The sequence below is a fragment of the Macaca fascicularis genome, chromosome 1 (assembly GCF_037993035.2).
Source record: "Macaca fascicularis isolate 582-1 chromosome 1, T2T-MFA8v1.1".
NCBI classification, from domain to species: domain Eukaryota; kingdom Metazoa; phylum Chordata; class Mammalia; order Primates; family Cercopithecidae; genus Macaca; species Macaca fascicularis.
Window position 1 is genome coordinate 195174851 of NC_088375.1, and position 15265 is coordinate 195190115.

At 42.7% G+C, this 15265-nt stretch overlaps 1 non-coding gene and 1 pseudogene across 1 annotated transcript; one reads left to right on the top strand and one right to left on the bottom strand.

The window, feature by feature from the left end:
* Nucleotides 1-569: 569 nt before the first annotated feature.
* On the top strand, nucleotides 570-631 carry LOC123571048 (U7 small nuclear RNA). Its single transcript, XR_006695223.1, has one exon. It is a non-coding gene; the product is annotated as a U7 small nuclear RNA (small nuclear RNA).
* A 3883-nt stretch (nucleotides 632-4514) lies between these two features.
* LOC107127747 (coiled-coil domain-containing protein 25 pseudogene) lies at nucleotides 4515-6982 on the bottom strand (annotated as a pseudogene).
* Nucleotides 6983-15265: the final 8283 nt, after the last annotated feature.

Below are 15265 nucleotides of genomic sequence, written 5' to 3' on the forward strand. Positions count from 1 at the left end.
AACCCAGGAGGCAGAGGTTGCAGTGAGCTGAGATCATGCCACTGCACTCCAGCCTGGGCAACAGAGTGAGACTCTGTCTCAAAAATAATAATAAAAAAAGATGTCGGTCTTACACTACCAGAAGAAATAAAAATGATAATGTTTGTATGATTAAATTGTTTTCACAGAGGACTGGACACTCATTCTAAATAAATGGATCTAATAATGCTAATGTTCATCATGATTTAGCAAATTTCTGATTTTTGCAGAAGTGAAACCCTTTTATTTGAAACAAATATAACATAAATACTTGATACATTTTCTGGTAAATATATTTTAATGGAATTTTTTTGACTGAGGAGACATTTGAAAGTTACTTGAATAAGTTCCAATGAATAAATACATGGACAGAATTTTAATCTCTGGAATTTGTGAGACGGGATTTTTATGAATCTTTGACAAATTTGTCCTAGGCTTAAGACTTTTCCTAAGTATTTGTGTGTATGTTGCTTCATGTGAAAGAATCTTTTTAGATTTGAAATTAATAAAATGGGTTTTTCAATCAACTCTGAGTGAAGATAGAAAAACTTATGTGTTATAGCTTTTTAAGAATTTGTCTAGCAGATTTTCCATTTTTTACTAGAAAATCCCCCACAAAAAGGAAAAGAAAAATCTGTCTATACTGTCTATTGAACATAAGGATGCAAAAAAGATAAATTTAGACACAGTCATTGACAAATTTGCAGAAGTTAAGGCTCAAAAATAATAATTGTAATATTAATTACCATGACGGAACAAAATGAGTATAAGGTTTTTTCCTTTTTTCAAAAAAAAACACATTAATGTAATTAAAATTATTCATTACTCTTTTCCTTTTTGTATTATAATATTCATTTATATTGGCATTTATTTATTTATGTATTTATTTATTTAGACAAAAGTTCTTACTCTCTGCTTTTTAATTTCTGGGACTTACTATTACTATTATTATTTTTTTTTTGAGATGGAGTTTCGCTCTTGTCGCCCAGGCTGGAGTGCAATGGCACAATCTCGGCTCACTGCAGCCTCTGCCTCCAGGGTTCAAGCGATTCTCCTGCCTCTGCCTCCCGAGTAGCTGGGATTATAGGCACCCGCCACGACACCCAGCTAATTTTTGTATTTTTAGTAGAGACAGGGTTTCACCATGTTGGCCAGGTTGGTCTTGAATCCCTGACCTCAGGTGATCCACCCGCCTTGACCTCCCAAAGTGCTGGGATTACAGGTATGACCACCACGCCCAGCCTATTATTATTATTGTTATTATTCATTTTATTTCATGATTTTACTGGAAATGATTTTGTCATATGAAAAAGAGGGACAGTAAAAAAGTTATCCATTCCAGGTGGCAAATAAGCTAGGTACTCACTTGGGTAAAAGGGAATGAAGAAATTCCTACACTTATGTATGTATTCACTCATTCAAGAAGTATTTACTAAGCAAGTGTAATTCACCAGGAAATATTCCAGGTGCTGGGGATACAGGAAATCCTATCCTGTCCCTCTTGTTCATATGACAAAATCATTTCCAGTAAAATCATGAAATAAAATGAATAATAATAATAGGCTGGGCGTGGTGGCTCATACCTGTAATCCTAGGTGTTTACATTCTAGTGATTCACTCAGGAATCCTGTATGGAGCTTTCCCATTCCATACAAGTGCAGTGGTGTGTTGGAGCTGGCTTGCATTGGCTTATGAGAGTCAGGTGTGTGCATCTCTTTCCAAGCCCCTATTCAGTGATGTTACGCTAGTAACTTCGAATTGACCATGGTGGGAATACTTACACCACGGAAATAGGCAAAAGCTATAAGTCAGGGCTTTTGTTTTAGAGTCAGTTGCTAAATATTTACCAGCCTATCACTACAAGTCACCCAGTCAGAGAGTTCTTCCCTGATTAATCAATTTATAGAAGCCTGCCCCAGTTATTCTGTCACGTGCCTCTGTGTTATTTGCTTTATAGCATTTATTACTACTGGAAATGCCCTTGTTCCATTGATTTATTCCACTGGTATTTACTGAGTGCCTATTATATGCCAGGAACTGTTAAAGTACTTGAGATCTAACAAAACAGAGACCTCTACCCTTGTGGGGCTTACATTCTAGCAGGGGCAGATGGATGTTTTTTAAAAATGAGCACAATAAGTAAATTATTCAGGGTGTTAGAAGGTGATAAGTCCTGTGAGGAGTGGAGAAAAAGTAGAGGAGGGGCAAGAGGGATCTGAGTTAGGGACATGAGTGATAATTCGAAACAGAGAAGTCAGGGTGGGTCTCATTGAGAAGGTTATATGGAAATGCAGACCAGAACGAGGTAAGGGAATTACCTGTACAAACAATATTCCAGACAGAGGGAAAAGTCAGTGCCAAGAGCCCACACTGTTCTGGCCTAGCAAGTTCAAGGAACAACAAGGCCAAAGTGGCTGAAGTGGAGTGAGCTGAGGCAAGTGGCTGGAGAGATGAGGTCAGATCATGTGAGGCTTTGTAGGTGATTAAAAGACCAATGTGTTTGGACGGTATCTGGGCTCTCTATCCCTTTAGGCTGGTCCGAATTAACTCTATTTAATTTCTGTAGTTTAACATTCAATCGTTATATCTGGCATTTTATTCTTCTTTCAGAAGTATCTTGCATGTTCAATTTACTCTTTCATATGAACTTTAGGATCTATAATCCAGTTACAACAAAAAATCCTGCTGAGTTTGTATTGGAATGAATTTAATTTGTAGGTTTATTTTGGGAGAGAGGTGATACCTTTATAATAGCAAGTATTCCCATCAATATCGCTCCATTTATTCCTTTATTTATATTCTTTATATATATATATATATATATATATATATATTTTTTTTTTTTTTTTTTTTTTTTTTTTTTTTTTGAGATGGAGTCTCGCTCTGTCGCCCAGGCTAGAGTGCAGTGGCCAGATCTCAGCTCACTGTAAGCTCCGCCTCCCAGGTTTACGCCATTCTCCTGCCTCAGCCTCCCAAGTAGCTGGGACTACAGGCGCCCGCCACCTCGCCCGGCTAGTTTTTTGTACTTTTTAGTAGAGACGGGGTTTCACCGTGTTAGCCAGGATGGTCTCGATCTCCTGACCTCGTGATCCGCCCATCTCGGCCTCCCAAAGTGCTGGGATTACAGGCTTGAGCCACCGCGCCCGGCCTCTTTTTATATATTTAAAAACATTTTGTATTGTCCTCTATGAAGATCAAGTACATCCTTTGTGAGATATATTCCTGGATGCCTTAGAGTTGTTATCAACCCTGGGAAAGGTATCTTTTATGCCTAATACTCTCTTATTAGTTTAAATAGTTTTTCTCTATGTTCTCTTGGATTTTCTCATTGACGGTAATATCACCTGCAAATACGGATAGTGTTCTCTTTTTCTATGCTAACACATCTTATTTATTTATCTTATTACACTGGCTAAGAGCTCCAGCATAATAGTGAATAGTAGTGCTGATAGCAATCTTGTTCCTGATTTAATGGAAATGCTTCCAAACTTTCAAGCATAAAGTTTATGTTTGGGGGTAGATACGCTTTAACAGGTTGAAAAAATTCCCTTCTATTCCTAATTTGTTAAGGGTTTTTTTTTTTAAATTATGAATCCACATTTAGTTATGTTGAATGATTTTTTTTTGCATTTTTGAGAGGATTGTATGATTTTTTTCCTTTATCACTTAATTGGCAAATCACAGGGAAAGATTTCCTAATGTTAAATTATGCTTCTGTGAGTAAAGGGAAAATTAATATCAAGCTGGGGCTGATGCAAGCCTGCCTGACACTGACCTTGGTCTTCCACAATACTGTTTCCTTGGAAACTGCAGAGTTAACATAAACAGGCGATGTTTCGTATGCTGACTACACAATTGTGTGGAACTGCGCATGGGTCTGGAGGCATTGTCAGTGAGCGTACGGTTGCTTATGCAACTGGGAACGGTAGGAAATATTGGTGGGAAATAGAGGCTTCAGGTTATTTATTTATTTATTTATTTAAAGAGACAGGGCCTTGCCTGAGACCCAGGCTGGTCTCAGACTAGGCACAAGAGATCCTCCTGCCTCAGCCTCCCAAAGTGCTGGGATTACAGGTGTAAGCCACTGCGTGTGGCTAAGGCTTTAGGTTCTATGAGTCAAAGTGATCGCTGCACACCTTGGCTCACCCATGGCAGCTGTAAGTGCCCTGTGGATGAATGACAACGGGACATGTGTACTTGGGTAGCTGCTGGGCCACCTGGTGAGATGAAGATGCAGCATCTGCCATATCTTCTGCCTTGTATTCTAGGTCACAATTTATTTCTGTCTCATGAGTCTTGTTGTCAACTTGAACCTATAATCACAGCTGTAGCCTGCACCTTCTTTCAGAGATTATACTTAGCATAATTATGGGGCAGTATTTTAATTTTACCTCTAGGGGGCAGTCGTGGATCATAAATTGGTATGCTGTTTAAAAAACCATCTAGAATAAATTAAACTGAGTGCCCTTTTAGGTTATTTACTTTTTTTTTTTTTTTCCATTTTACAGATGAAGGAACTGAGCCTTAGAAAATCTAAGTAATTTGCTTAGTTCACATAACTTGTAAATAGCAAAAAGAAGATCTGGGATTTTTTTTTTCCAGATGAAAAATGATACTTTATTATAACTTTTAAAATTGCAGAACGTCAGGCTGAATATCATTAGACACGTACACAAAACCACTCATCTCTAAAGTCATCTTCTACACCCTCTCCAAATTTGGCCAATGAATTATGCCTCAGGGAATTTTCCAGTTCAACCCCATATACCAACATGGAATAAATGGAAACACTAGCCCTTTGGTTTTGCCCACAGTTCCCGCGATATTACAGGTGGAATATCTGCTGCAGGAGGTCATTCTCGCTGCTGTGGGTGTGAGTAAAATGTCCATCTGTAGGCCTCTGGTCCTGCAGGCTTTGTTCTCTTTCTCCTTGTTTTGTCTCCTTCTGCAGGGGTTGCCTTACATACTGTAATCAAAAGACATCTTCTGCTCAGAATCACAACAGATAGTGAGTGGTTCAAGTGACAAGTAATGTTATATAGTAAGTTACTGAATCTACAATGAGAAATTGAACTCTGGGGCTACAACTCAAATATGATTTCAAAGTAAAGAAAATAATTTCTTGGCTGGCTAGTGAAACGCTTATTTCCTTCTAAAATCATAACTGCAATATGGACTTCTGTTTCATGCTGCATCCCAAGGCACAAATCACGTAACCTACATCTCCCAAATGATCAATGGAGCACTCCATCCTATTTTACCCTCAATGCTAGGAAATTACTCTAGAGCCCAGAAGTTGTTGCATAGGTGACTTGGGTTCCTTGGTGCTCAGGCAACAACTGCCACAGGCCCCACCTTGATGAACATCATCAATTTCTTTAAATATGATGATACTAAGATGGAAGAGGCCCCTGCTCAGCGGAAGCAAGGACGTAAAAGCTGGGACAGACTGCGCTGAGGGTCGCTACACTAACAGACCCAGATGACATGATGGAACGTGAATACTGAAGCCAACAATCTTCTGAAAATCTCTTTTTCAAAACCCATACGTCCTTTTTTCTAATCAGGAAATCAGGGACAGGGAAACATTAGCGTAATTATCCACCAACATGTTCTTCTTAACAAAAGTGAAGATTATTTTAAGAATATGAAACGTGTTTCAAGACATCTGTTTTCAGGCATAGACCACAGCAACAGAAGTACTTTTCAGAGTTGGTTCATTTTAAAGTCAATCTCAAGAACAAGGGCAGCCAGCTTTCACAAGGTACCAAGACACGCTCTGGCAAAAACATTTCCGCTTTAAGTTGTATGCTGTCAAGTTCAACTATTTTATACATAGCTGATCTTTTTCTGTCAGTAAAAAAGGCACAATTTTTTTAAAACTCCAAAATCAATAATTTCTGGGTAGGATGAAGGTAGAATTTTGGTTGTATTTCACACTTCAGAACACAGATGAAACCAAAAGATCTGCAATTGTCTCTACATTCACATCTTTCAAAGGTCCTGTTCTCCTTTAACATGGATTCATCTGAATCATTGCCATCCTGATTTAAAGACATATTTTCAACTTTCATTAGTGGCAAATAGCTCCTAAGTTCAACCATTTCCCTCTTCTTCATTTCTTCTTTTACTCTCCTTTTCATTTCCTGAATTTGGGCTTTTTTCTCACTCCTCTCTTCACGATCTCTGCATTCTTTCTCTGCTGCTAGGTCTGGGAACCACTCCACTTTGGTCTTTTCTAATTGGTTCAGGATCTCATTTACTTTCTTCTCTCCTATCACAATTTTTACATCCTTCTGCCTGTGAAAACCTATCTGTCCCACATCCATGTCAGCTGTTTTCTTCAGGTTAGACCGTGGCGTATATACCACATTAACGTGGTTCATCTTGCAGCCTTGAATGCTACTGGCCTCCACAAGGTGGGCACTTCCTTTGAAATGTCTTCAATATTATCTCCCAGATATCTTCAGGCCAGCCATGCTTGATCAGATCTTCATTTTCATATTTATCCTTTCCTATGTAAATAGCGTAGGGAAATGAATTAACGCTGCTGCTGGTGAAGTAGAACACCATGTTCTCGGTGGTGATGTGGTGACTCCACCACCCAGCAGCAGCGCTCAATTCACCCAGATCTGGGATTTTAACCTACATCTACTTGCCACTGAAGTACATACCTTTTTTTTTTTTTTGAGACGGAGTCTTGCTCTGTCGCCCAGGCTGGGGTGCAGTGGCTGGATCTCAGCTCACTGCAAGCTCCGCCTCCCGGGTTTACGCCATTCTCCTGCCTCAGCCTCCGGAGTAGCTGGGACTACAGGCGCCCGCCACCTCGCCCGGCTAGTTTTTTGTATTTTTTAGTAGAGACGGAGTTTCACCGTGTTAGCCGGGATGGTCTCGATCTCCTGACCTCGTGATCCGCCCATCTCGGCCTCCCAATGTGCTGGGATTACAGGCTTCAGCCACCGCGCCCAGCCAGTACATGCTCTTAATACACACAGAGGAACACCTCCCTTTTCTCTTCTTCCCTCCTTTCCCCTCTCAATCTCTTTTTCCCCTTGAAGCAGTCCAGCAAAGTGGTTAAATGCACTAATTCTGAAGTCAACCTGCTTGACTAGGAAGGATTGGCCCATATGGGTACCTAAAGGTTAGAATGGCAGCAAGAAATTGACTCACATGAAAAATAAATTACCTACCACACCTGCCAAAGTCTGGCTCTATGACTTACCAGCTGTGTGACCATGGGAAGGTTACTTAATTCCTCTGTGACACAGGTCTACCTGTCAAAGTGAGATGATAAAGGAAATTCTTGCTAAGCCTTGAGCATGTGTAGATGAACTTACACCCTGCTTGGCTCTGAGCCTGGATGAGTAATAAAATGCAAAAATCAATCAGTTAGGGTCCCAGAAGAAGGAAGCAAAGCAAATGCTTCTGGGAAAATTGATCAGAATCAGAAAAAAACCCATAACAAACAAACAAAGAAAAACAAACCCCTAACCTGATGAGGAACTTTTTGTGTTTGTGATTTGTGCTTGAACTGTTCACTTGGATTCAACTTTGTGGATTTACTGGGTCCATAAAGTTTCCAAAAAGCACAAATGGAACTGGGGCTCAGTTCCATTACAGCCAAACAATCCCGAGAGGACAAGCTAAAGACTTATTTAAACCATTGAAACCAATCACCTCTCCTTATGAAACTGTGTGACTTTTGCCCTTGTAAGCCCACCCTTGTCTTTGGACTGGGTGTCAGTCTTCATGAGACCTGCTCTTCCTTGTATATTACTCACCTAAGAGTAAACCTTTAATGCTTATATGAAAGAGTAGTCAACATCACTGATTATCAGAAAAATGCAAATCAAAACTACAATGAGATATCCTCTCTCTCCAGTTAATTAAAATGGCTTTTATCCAAAAGTCAGGCAATAACGAATGCTGGTGAGGATGTGCAGAAATGGGGAACCCTCCTACACTGTTGGTGGGAATGTAAATTAGCACAACCACTATGGAGAACAGTTTGGAGGTTCCTCAAAAATCTAAATAGAGCTACCACATGACCCAGCAATCCCACTGATGGGAATATACCCAAAAGAAAGGAAATCAGTATTTCAAAGAGGTATCTGCACTCCCATGTTTATTGTAGCACTATTCATAATAGCCAAGATTTGGAAACAACTTCTGTGTCCATCAACAGACAAATGGATAAAAAAAATGTAGAACATATACACAATTGAGTACTATTTAGCCATAAAAAAGAATGAGATTCTGTCATTTACAACAACACGGATGGAACTGGAGGTTATTATGTTAGTGGCATAAGCCAGGCACAGAAAGACAAACTTCACATGTTCTCACTCATTTGTGGGAACTAAAATTAAAACAATCGAACTCATGGTGATAGAGAGTAGAAGGATGATTAGCAGAGGCTGCAAAAGGTAGTGGAGAGGGTGGGGAGAGGAAATGGGGAAGCTTCTTGGGTACAAAAGTAGTTAGAAAGAATGAATAAGATCTAGTATTTGATAGCACAACAGGGGGACTATAGTCAATAATACTTTAATTGTACATTTAAAAATAACTAAAAGAGTATAATTAGGCTGGGTGCAGTGGCTCACGCCTGTAATCCCAGCACTTTGGGAGGCCAAGGTGGGTGGATCACCTGAGGTCAGGAGTTCGAGACCAGCCTAGCCAACATGGTGAAACCCCGTCTCTACTAAAAATACAAAAAAAATTATCCAGGCGTGGTGGCACGTGCCTGTAGTGCCAGCTACTCAGGAGGCTGAGGTAGGAGAATAGCTTGAACCTGGGAGGCAGAGGTTGCAGTGAGCCTAGAACACGCCATTGCACTCCAGCCTGGGTGACAAGAGTGAAACTCCATCTCAAAAAAGAAAAAAAAAAAAGTATAACTGGATTGTTTGTAACACAAATGATAAATGCTTGACCCCATTTACCATGATCTAATTATTACACATTGCACGCCTGTATCAAAATATCTCATGTATCCCATAAATATATACATCTACTATGTACCCACAAAAATATAAAATAAAATAAAATACTGTCAAAAAAAGGGAAACTCTCAATGCTTTAGCTAATTGTCCTGAGTTATTCTTTAACATTTGATCTGAAGACCCAGTGCTGCATGGCCTAAATTTGCATTGGATCAGGCTTCCTCTGCCTTACCTAGCAGTACATTCAGTTTAATACTCACTACATATCAGTATTTATTTTGTCTTTTATTAGGGAAAATAGTTCCTATCTCATAAGATTGCTTCAATGATGAAATGAGATGACACATGTAGAACAAAGCCTGAGGTGGCAAGAACTCACTAAATGTTACTGTCATTAATTCAACAAACATCGTTTATAGCATCTATTATATCAGACACAATTCTCCATCCAAAGGATACTAAGGTGTTTGTATCAGGAAGGGTCTAATCAGAAGACAGAAACCACAGCAGTTATTTGAGCAGAGAAAATTTAATATAAAGAATCGTTGTCAGCCTGGTGCAGTGGCTCATGCCTGTAATCCCAGCACTTTGGTAGGCCAAGGCAGGCGGATCACAAGGTCAGGAGTTCGGGACCAGCCTGGCCAATATGGTGAAATCCTGTCTCTACTAAAAAATACAAAAATTAGCCAGGCATGGTGGCGCACACCTGCAATCCCAGCTACTCAGGAGGTTGAGGCAGGAGAACTGCTTGAACCCAGGAGGCGGAGGTTGCAGTGAGCCGAGATCACATCACTGTACTCCAGCCTGGGCTACAGAGCGAGACTCCGTCTCAAAACAAAGAAACAAACAAACAAGCTTAGCCGAGGCCCTGCAGAGCTGCACCTCAGATCTCTGAGCAAGAGGTGCCACTCAGCTGTTGCTGGAGTTTCTGAATGAAGCACATTAAGGCTGCTCTGCAAATGTTGGGAAAATTGCAAACTGGATTCAACAACCTCCACAGGAAGGAACTGCAGCTGATGCAAGGCAAGAGAGCCCCAAAGTGGAGCTTAGCCCGGGAGAGTTCTTGGCTTTGCCCAGGAAAGAATTCAAGGGTAAGCCAGAGGTAGAAGAAAACAGCTTTACTGAGGAAGCATTGTTATGGCTCTAGTGGTGTTACAATGTTACAATTCTGTGACTGCTCCTGAGCAACGTTACCCTGGAGGTGGAGAGTAGCAGCTCAGCGCAGTTTTGCAGTCATATTTATACCCACTTTTAACTGCATGCAGATCAAGGGGCAGTTTGCACAGAAATTTCTAGGGAAGGCATAGTAATTTTGGGTCACTGGGTCATTGCCATGGAAAGAGGTAGTAACTCCTTGGCGTTGCCATAACTGTGATAAATTGACAGGTACATGGTGGGCCTATTTGATTGGAAATTGGCTTCCACCCCTACCCTGTTTTAGCTAGTCCTCAATCTGGTCCAGTGTCTGAGCCCCACCTCTGGAGTTGAGTCCTGCCTCCTACCTCACTGTGGCCCAGGTGAGGAAGTGTTGCTAGGTGATGCTCACAAGTTCAGGAAGACCAAAGAAAGAAACCAGTTCCTTCCTCCTTCAGCCTTGCAGTCTCCCTCTTGTACCACTCGTCAACAGAGCCTGATAGAAAGCCTGCTTTTGGCAGTGCAGAAATACAGTTTGCAGAGTCCCTGCCCCCGCATCATGGTGCAGAGTATAGAAGGATGGGTTGAAGCAATAGACAAAAGCTTAATATCCACCACAGTCCATTGGTTCAGCTATTCAAGATCCATGTGCATATATTTTTACATCTTTCTCCATATATGTCAACTTTTCAAGGCAATAAAAACAACTACCTTTCTGCCTAACAAGATACAACTACCTTTCATATAAACAAATTCTCTCCCCAAAAATGAAGAGATGCAAAGTTGCAATAATCACTGTATCCATTTTTGGGAGACATTCATATCATCCACTTCTAAGACATGTTAATTACTTCTCAAATTTAGTCATAGTCCCAACTGAATATTCAGTTGAGCTTGTCATTTCTTTCTATAAGCACTCTAGCACATTCAAAAGAATCTATCCCACATCCCAAATAGTTCTTGCAGTCATCATCACCGCCATAATGACCGAGTGAAACAGCCACCTTGTCCCCCAAGGCACTTGTAACAGGCACTTCATCACAATCAACCACAGGCAATTATGTGATTAATCATAATGTCACTGTATGCCATGGATTGCTAGCATGCCATTTTCCATTGCCAGTGGAGCTCCGTGCTGAGTTCAAGCCCAAGAACACATTAAAGTAATATCACGGCAGGGTGCCGTGGCTCATGCCTGTAATCCCAGCACCTTGGGAGGCTGAGGTGGGAGGATCACCTGAGGTCAGGAGTTCGAGACCAGCCTGGCCAACATGGAGCAACCCCGCTCTACCTTAGCCAGGCGTGGTGGTGGCACATGCCTGTAATCCCAGCTGCTCGGGAGGCTGAGGCAGGAGAATCACTTGAACCCGGGAGGTGGAGGTTGCAGTGAGCTGAGATCACACCATTGCACTCCAGCCTGGGCAACTGAGCAAGACTCCATCTGAAAAAAAAAAAAAAAAGCATATCACCACCCCCCATGCAAAACACAGACACACAGACACACACACACACACACACACACACACACACACACACACACACACACATATTTTTGAGGAATTATTTCTTAGGACCACTCCTGAGACCAATTTCTCAAGCAGCTATGGTCCAATGAGGAGACAGAATACCACCAGTAATGGGAACAAAGAGAATTGAATATAAATAATTGCTAACTAGATATAAAGTTGTGAATGAAGTCACTAAAAGAGAAAAAAAGAAAAAAGAAAACCACCGAGTTTGAGACCAGCCTGCACAACATAGTGAGACCCTGTCTCTACAAACAAACAAATAAACAAAAAAATGTCGTGGTGCATGCCTGTAGTCCCAGCTACTCAGGATGCTGTGGCACGAAGATTGCTTGACCCAGGAAATTGAGGCTGCATTGAGCTGTTTTCTTTCTTTTTTTTTTTTTTTTGTTTTTGTTTTTGTTTTTTTTTTTTGAGACAGAGTCTCGCTCTGTCGCCCAGGCTGGAGTGCAGTGGCCGGATCTCAGCTCACTGCAAGCTCCGCCTCCTGGGTTCACGCCATTCTCCTGCCTCAGCCTCCCAAGTAGCTGGGACTACAGGCGCCCGCCACATCGCCCGGCTAGTTTTTTGTATTTTTTTTAGTAGAGACGGGGTTTCACCGTGTTAGCCAGGATGGTCTCGATCTCCTGACCTCGTGATCCACCCGTCTCGGCCTCCCAAAGTTCTGGGATTACAGGCTTGAGCCACCGCGCCCGGCCAAGCATTGAGCTGTTTTCATGCCACTGCACTCAAGCCTTGTCAACAAAGCAAGGCCCTGTCTCTCAAATAACAACAACACACCAGCATATTATAGAGGAGTAACTACCACTCCTAAGACTGAGGGAACTGGGAGAAGAGGTCTGAATTATGAAAATTTGTAAGTTTAGAAGAAGGGGACTCCAGAGCTGAAACTCATCTCTGAGGATGGGTGACTGCTGCTTGGATGATGCTGGTGCCTTTGAACCTGGAAGAGGGTTCCATGGGGCTGAGAACCAGGCCTCTTGGGGACAGGGCACTGTCTGGCTGGTGCTGGTGTGTCTGAGAAGACCACATTGGGGCTGACTCTGCAAGTAGTGGGAAATTGCAGAGTCAGTTCTGGAGAGAACTGCAGAGCAACCGGTCTCAGCTGCTGCTTCAGGAAGGCGCTGCTGCTACCAGGGAGTAGAATAGAAGCTTTGCTGGAGTGATGCTCGCTGAAAATGCAGGCCATCAGACAGCCCACAGGAAATTCACAGGGAGCCAAAAGAAGAAATGAGTTTCTTCTTCCATCCCCATCATTGCATGCGCTCTCTCCCTGTGTATTAATCATGTCTTTTTATTTCCTTTTATTCGATGTTTTGACAACTTGGGGCCTTACTGACCCTTCAGGGACTGTCTCTCCCTCCCTAGCTAATTCCTAAAGATAGTAAACAACTTCCCCTAGAGCACGCCTTTCTTATGCAAAGTAACCCATCCAGAGCCCATAAACACAACCATCTACTCTAACCAGGCCTCTCCTAAGTTGAGGTCACTATCCGCCTGCCCTAATGATCCCAGGTCCCGGTACCAGACACCTAAGGACAGCTCCTTAGGAGCCTGTTGAAATTATTCGAACAAGCCAATTCTAGGCCTACTTACCCTACCTTGGCCATTCTTTCCAATGAAAATCACAATAAAAACTCTTGCCTACATTTTCCCCTTGTTCCTTCTGCCTCCTGACCGATCCCGGGGTTTCTCTGTGCCCCCACCCCGACATCCATGGTGTCCCATGTCTCCCATTTCTAGGGAACTGTGAGTAAACCTCTTCATTCATGACATTCCCTTCCAAGTGTGCTTCTCTTACAATATCTGATTAAAACAAACGCAAATCTGGGTTCCATTAAAACACCCTGGAGCATCCCCTATTGACAAAGCCCAACAGCCAGCAAAGCAGAAATGTGGTTTTCAGAGTCCCAGCCCAGCTTCACAAAGCAGGTCATAGAAAGGAGGGTTTAAGGCCGGGCGCGGTGGCTCAAGCCTGTAATCCCAGCACTTTGGGAGGCCGAGACGGGCGGATCACAAGGTCAGGAGATCGAGACCATCCTGGCTAACACAGTGAAACCCCATCTCTACTAAAAAATACAAAAAACTAGCCGGGCGAGGTGGCGGGCGCCTGTAGTCCCAGCTACTCGGGAGGCTGAGGCAGGAGAATGGCGTGAACCCGGGAGGCGGAGCTTGCAGTGAGCTGAAATCCGGCCACTGCACTCCAGCCTGGGCGACAGAGCGAGACTCCGTCTCCAAAAAAAAAAAAAAAAAAAGGAGGGTTTGGAGCAGAGAGATGACAGCTTAATCACCAGCGCAGTGTGCAAGTTAGATAAGGTCCTGACTGTTAAATGGGTTATAGTCCAGGGCAAAAGTGTTCATGACTAGAACATAGCAGAGTAGAAACCTGTACCTTTGAGGCATGACTCAACTGAGACACCACACAAAGACGCCCAGCAGAGGAGGACTGGGAGTGCTGGGGCTAGAGGAGAGCTTGCCATGTAAAAGGGGTCTATCAGAAGCGACTGCACTAAGGCAATATCCAGCAAATTCCAAAGGAGGAGAGGGACAAGCTACGCAGATATCTGGGAATCACTCTCTGAGACAGGACCACGCCTGCCTTCAAGGAATGGCAAAGGGGCCATGTGATGTTAATTTTATGTTAATTTGGTCAGGCTGTGGTGCCCAGTTGTTTGGACAAACAACAGTCTAGCAGTCTAGCTGTCTAGCTGTTGCTATGAAGGTAATTATTTGCATGTGATCAACTTTTTTTTTTTTTTTTTTTTTAAGAGAAGGTCTTGCTCTGTTGCCCAGGCTGGAGTGCAGTGGCACAAACATGACTCACTGTAACCTCAAAGTCTGGGGCTCAAGTGATCCTCCCATCTTGAGCTGGGATTACAGGTGTGAGCTGCTGCGTCTGGCCTGTCATCAGCATTTAAACTCGTAAACTTTTAGTAAAGCAGACTCCCCTCTATAAAATGGTTGGGCCAATCAGTTGAACTTGGGGCCTTACCCTGCACGAACTATCTCTCCCTTGCTAACTAATTCCTAGAGATCGCAAACAGCATCCTAGAGCACACCTTTCTTATGCAAAGTAACCCATTCAAAACCCATAACCACAACCATCTACTCAATTGGTCTCTCCCTAGCTGAGGTCAGGTCACTAACCACCTGCCCTAATCACCCCAGGGTACCAGGCACTTAAGGACAGCTCCACTGGAGCCTGTTTAAATTATTTGAACTAGCCAATTAAAAATAAATACTGAGTGGCCGGGAGCAGTGGCTCATGCCTGTAATCCCAGCACTTTGGGAGGCTGAAGCAGGTGGATAGCTTGAGCTCAGGACTTCGAGACCAGCCTGGGCTACGTGAGGAAACGCCGACTCTACTAAAATTACAAAAATTAGCCAGGTGTGGTGGCTCATGCCTGTAGTCCCAGCTACTGGAGAGGCTGAGGTGAGAGGATTGCTTGAACACAGGAGGTCGAGGCTGCAGTGAGCTGTGATGACACTACTGCACTCCAGCCTGGGTGGTAGACTGAGACCCTTTCTCAAAAATAAAATAAAGACTGAGGTATGCCGAGGAAGAAGGATTGCTGTCTCCAGACTGCAACATCGAAATTCTGCTTGAGTTTCCAGGCTTCCCACTCAAGAACGCAGCATCAACTATTC